General features: G+C 34.6%; 1 pseudogene; it reads right to left on the bottom strand.

Annotated features, from left to right (window-relative positions):
* Positions 1 to 313: 313 nt before the first annotated feature.
* Positions 314 to 1247, bottom strand: LOC109701605 (olfactory receptor 9G19-like; annotated as a pseudogene).
* Positions 1248 to 5521: the final 4274 nt, after the last annotated feature.

The raw sequence follows: 5521 nt of genomic DNA, 5'->3' as shown, positions 1-5521 counted from the left end.
ATAGATAAAGGCAACTTATGAAATGTCAAATGAGTTTTTAGCTAGTCTGCTTTATTTCAAATTTTTCAGATTTCACACTATTTTATAGACTCTGTTCCAAGCCAGAATGAATAGCAAATTTTCCAATTCACCAACTTCATTTATTTTTAAGAACATATTCAATTACATTAGTACCAGCTTATAAAATGCAGACTGCTGCTTCCATATTATGAAATGATTTGTTCCTTGTTTTACTTATTTCTAAGAGTACTGTATGAATAACATCAGTGACATAGAAATATGTTTTTAAAACTGGCTTACCAAATATTTTCATTTAAGATAGTTTTGCTCTGTCTAACATTTTCCTCAAGGCATCCTTGACATCTTTATTTCTTAAGCTATAGATCAAGGGGTTCAACATTGGAAACACCACAGTATAGAACACTGACACCACTTTATCCAGTTCCAGGGCATAACTGGTGCTTGGTCGGGAGTAAATGAAGAGAATTGAACCATAGTACAAAGTGACTGCTGTCAGGTGAGATCCACAGGTGGAGAAGGCCTTGAGGCGGCCCTGGATAGAACGGATCTTGAGGATGGCTGCAATAATGAAGAGGTAAGAAGCAAGAATAAGTACTGTGGGAGTGATGACATTGGAGGCAACTATAAAACATAGCACACCCTGATAGCTGTCCTTCACATCACATGCCAGCTTCACCAGTGGGGGCAGATCACAGAAAAAAATCATCAATGACATTGTTACCACAGAAGCTCAGAGTAAATGTCTCACTGGTGATAGTTGAGTTTACAAAACCGCCAAGGTATGAAGCTGCAACAAGACTCACACATAACCTTGAAGACATAACCTGGGAATAAAGTAAAGGGTTGGAAATGGCCTCATAACGGTCGTAAGCCATGGCAGCCAACAGGTAACACTCACTGTATGCTAGACCAGTGGAGAAGAAGAACTGAGCCAGGCAGCCAGCGAAGGAGATGCTCTTGTCTTCAGAGAGGCAGGTCATCAATATTTTGGGAGCATACACAGAAGAATACCAGAGATCTAGGTAGGACAGGTTTCCAATGAAGAAATACATGGGTGTGTGGAGGCGAGAATCAGCACAGATCAGAGAAATCAGGGTGATATTTCCTAAAAGACTGGTGACATAAATGATGAGAAAGATGCAAAACAGCACCCTCTGTAACCCCACATCTGCTGTGAATCCCAAAAGGATGAACTCCTTCATTTGGGTGAAATTTTTCTTATCCATGATTTTGGCTTTCTATGGTGTTTTCTGTAAAAAAAGATAGTATATACATAAGGACTTAAGACAGCACTGTATGTGTTTTTCTACTACTTGTCATTCTAGATAATTGAAAACCCAACTGATCCATATACATTGTTTATTCTGAAATGTATTTATGATGAACTGGGCATCAATCCTTTTGGGAAATCAAAAAGGAAGATGGGAAATCAGACCTATCAGAGATCAGTTATTATGCATGTGACATAGCAGGTGTTGCCTTACATTTTCATTCTAATTTTTGGTTTTTGGTTATTTGTGGCATTTACAAATGTTCTTACAATGTATTGAATAAATAATACTTGAATTCACCCCCTCCAATTTTTTATATTTTCATTCCAATTTTCCTCCTTTCTGGAGTGGGTAATTTGTGTACTTTATTTCAATGAAAGTTTTTTATTCTTCATTTTTAATACCAGAGTAGATTTGTACTTAGAATTCAGAAACCGTTTCTTATTTTTTTTTATTTTTTGCAGCATTGGGATTCGAACTCAGAGCCTACACCTTGAGCAACTCCACCAGCCCCTTTTTATGGTGGGTTTTTTCAAAATGGGCTTTCATGAACTGTTTGCCAGGGATGGCTTCAAACTGCAATCCTCTTCCTCCCTGTCTCCTGAGTAGCTAAGATTACAGGAATGAGCCTAAGTTAATTTTGGAATACAATTAAAAGTACATTATATTATGATGTCCTTAAAAGAAGCAATTATACTTTACTCAATAACTCAACCACAAAACAATGAACACAAGTTTGCATAAGGTAGAAAATAAAAGAGCAAATTTACTTCAATAATAGAAATTTGAGTCCACAACTTCCTACATGACTCTCAAATGTTCCCTGAAGTTAAGTGAAAATATTTCTTATTGGATAAATGTGTTTATGATGTGGGTTTAATTTACTTCAGAATTAAATTCCTTGAGAATTAACTAATTTAAGAACTAAACTTTAAACTGAATGGTTTGAGGACGATTCAGAGACTAATTAAAATAAAATTCTTACTCAGTTCCACAAAGATATTCAAGTGCTAACCCTAAGAAACTATGAATGTTGCTTTGTATGGAAAAAGGATCTTTGCATATATTGAGAATCTTGAGTTGGCTGAGGATGTAAGTAAGTGGTAGAGCAGTTGCCTATCAAGAGTGAGGAACTGAGTTCAATCACCAAAAAAAATTAAAACAATTTTGAGATATGGATATTTTCATGGTTGGTCATACATGTAATCATATGCATCATTACTAGGGAAAGTGAGAGAGAGAGAGGCAATGTGACCATTGATGCAGAGACTAGAGTCCAACCAAAGCCAAGGAATCCCAGTAGCCACAAGAAAGTGCAAGAAGCAGGGAAAAGGTCTGGGATGGGATGTGACTCCACAGCCACCTTGATTCTGGATTGGTGGGGTGTTAAATTTCTGCGAGTAGACTCAATACTTTAAAAATATCTTTTGCTTAGAAAAGTACCAAAGCATCTAAATTGAGGCAATTTTGCTAGAACATAACCTTAAGATTGTTATACAAAAATAAAAAATTGTTCTCTTGGAACTGCATCTATATAATGAGACAATTTCTTTCCACTAGACTTTGAGCATCAGAATCTCTCTCTCTCTCTCTCTCTCCCTCTCTCTCTCTCTCTCTCTATTATTGTAGAGATAGTGTCACATGGGGGGCTATATATATATTAATTTAAAATATATTTATTTTAAATTAAAATATTAATTCTAGGGCTATTGTTAAAGTAAATGTTTTTCATAATGAGAGGACTGGATTGTGGTTGTCTTCACATATCAAGTCTTTCAAGTGCTATGGAAATTACTAACAGGGGAAGCAGAATAGGGTCAAGAGTCAGAAGACCTGGGTTCTGAACTTAGTTGGCCACTACCAATATTAAATAACAAAATCAATTCCAGAATTCTGCTTTCTTATCTATCTTTATCCAGTGGGACCTCATTACATTACAAATAGAAGAAAGAAGTTTGAAAAGTTGAGGTTAAAACTATGTGCCACATTCTCTAAATTTCATCGTTTGCTCATCTCAATAATCCGCTTCTCATATACATTTTCTTCACCTCCCAAGAATTTCCCATTGTACATGTCATGACTGCCAAGTTTTCTGTGAGTTCACTAACACAAACCACCCTCTATAATAGGTAGATTTATATCCACTGGGTAGTTTCTGGACTTATTTTTAAGAATGAAAATGACAGGAAACATTTGCTTCCTAACCCCTCTTGTTTTCATCTATGGTTAGTAAAGTATAAAGTAAATATGTGTGAATGTTTATATATAAATATATATATGAATAATATACATCAGTGTTTTTTCAAATAAACTGGATTGAAAGTGGCTTAGTGTAAGACAAAAGAAAACCATCTTTTGTATTCATAAAATTGCATAAATTAATAAAGTTAAAAGGAAAAAACTGAACCAAAAGTAAAAACAGCATAAAATCTATTGCACACCCATGAGTTCTATGCACTGCTCTGTGTGGATGGATCACAAATTTGACTAGAAATTTTCTAGCATACCACATATATAATTAGTAATGCACAAAACAAATGAATGAACCATAATTTTCAGGCAATGCAGTATCATTCCTGATACTAACTTTAAAACCATTTCTCCCAAGTTCTCCCAAGGTTCCTTATAAAGAGCATAAGTAAAACATCATGCATAATATGTTCAATACTGTAGTATGTGTGTATATGTACATATACATAACAATGAGTGTATACATAGATGATAGGTAAATGGTCAGATAGATAGATAGTTTTATTAAGCTATATTCACTTGTAATTCATTCATAGACATAAAGCTGACTGCATACATGTTAAATTCAAGGTGTTCTCAAATAATTTCTCTCCACAAATCATATCTCTTTACCCTCTGTCAAATAGTTTGCTTTACCAGAATTATTTAACAGGTAGATGTCTCTGGGAATGGTTACAATTTGCAAGCTGTCCTCTTATCAATTTCTCATTCCTCTCCAGGCTTGATGCTCCTTCTATCTCTACCATTTACTTTGTCACTTTATTATAAAATTCTTCAGGTGTACAACATGGCATATATATGTGATATGTATAAATAATTTCACTCATTTTAAGAAGTTTATCCATTTACTACCTAATATAGTAAAAGAAACACTGTGAATTCATTACACATTGACACATGAAATTTTTCTTGTGTTGACTTGCCATAAGTATTAATATAATTTCTGTTATAGGAAACAGTAGACCATAGTTACAGAGATTCGATGAGAATGAAAGCATTCATCAACCACACATCTAACTACCTTTTTCACTGAAAGATAAAATAAACACTGAATAGAAGATACTGGGGGACACTTTAGCTTTCTTCATTCAACACAATCATTAAAAAGAAAACCTTACACTATTTCACAAAATAGAATTATGTTATGGCTTTCTTACATTAATGATCATGTTGTCTTTTGTCCATAATGTGATTTGGTGACCATTTTCATTGATAAGTTTAGTATAATACATACTTTCATGAACACAAACAGTTAATCTGAATACCAGCAAAGCCCAGAATTTCCCACATTACCTTAGAATAAAGGGTGCCTCGTATTCTCAGAATGCTTTCCAGTGACAGCAATACTAGGAGACCATATAAGCCTGCACATCCCTTTGGGATTTGCTACTGAAAAAGAAGATGATCTTCATATGCTATTCTGGCGCCAAGTGACCAGTTATAATGCTCACTTGTCTTTCCAGAATGAGATGGGAGGAGATCAATTATCAAGTATCTAAAGGATCCAATTAACATAACAAGAACAGCAATCACTACAAACCTTTTGGTATGCAAGTTCATTTACAAAGTTCCAAGAAAAAGAAACTGACAGAACTATTGACAGGATATTCTGCAAACAATAAATATTCAGAAATTATTTAGTACATATAAAAAATTATAACAATAATCATAATAAACAAGACTGCAAAATTTTAATCCTAAAATGTTGACTATCATTTAAAAAGTATCCCTTACAAAAAGCAACTCTTTTACACTGCTGGTGGGAATGCAAACTAGTACAACCACTCTGGAAAAAAAATTGGAAGCATCTTAAAAATCTAAAAATAGATCTACCATATGATCCAGCAATACCAGTCTTGGGGATATACCCAAAAGAATGTGACACAGGTTACTCCGGAGGCACCTGCACACCCATGTTGATTGCAGCACTATTCACAATAGCAAAGTTATGGAAAAAGCCAAGATGCCCCACTACCGAT

Source organism: Castor canadensis, chromosome 1, assembly GCF_047511655.1.
Source record: "Castor canadensis chromosome 1, mCasCan1.hap1v2, whole genome shotgun sequence".
Taxonomy (NCBI): domain Eukaryota; kingdom Metazoa; phylum Chordata; class Mammalia; order Rodentia; family Castoridae; genus Castor; species Castor canadensis.
This window is presented reverse-complemented; position numbering and strand designations above follow the sequence as displayed.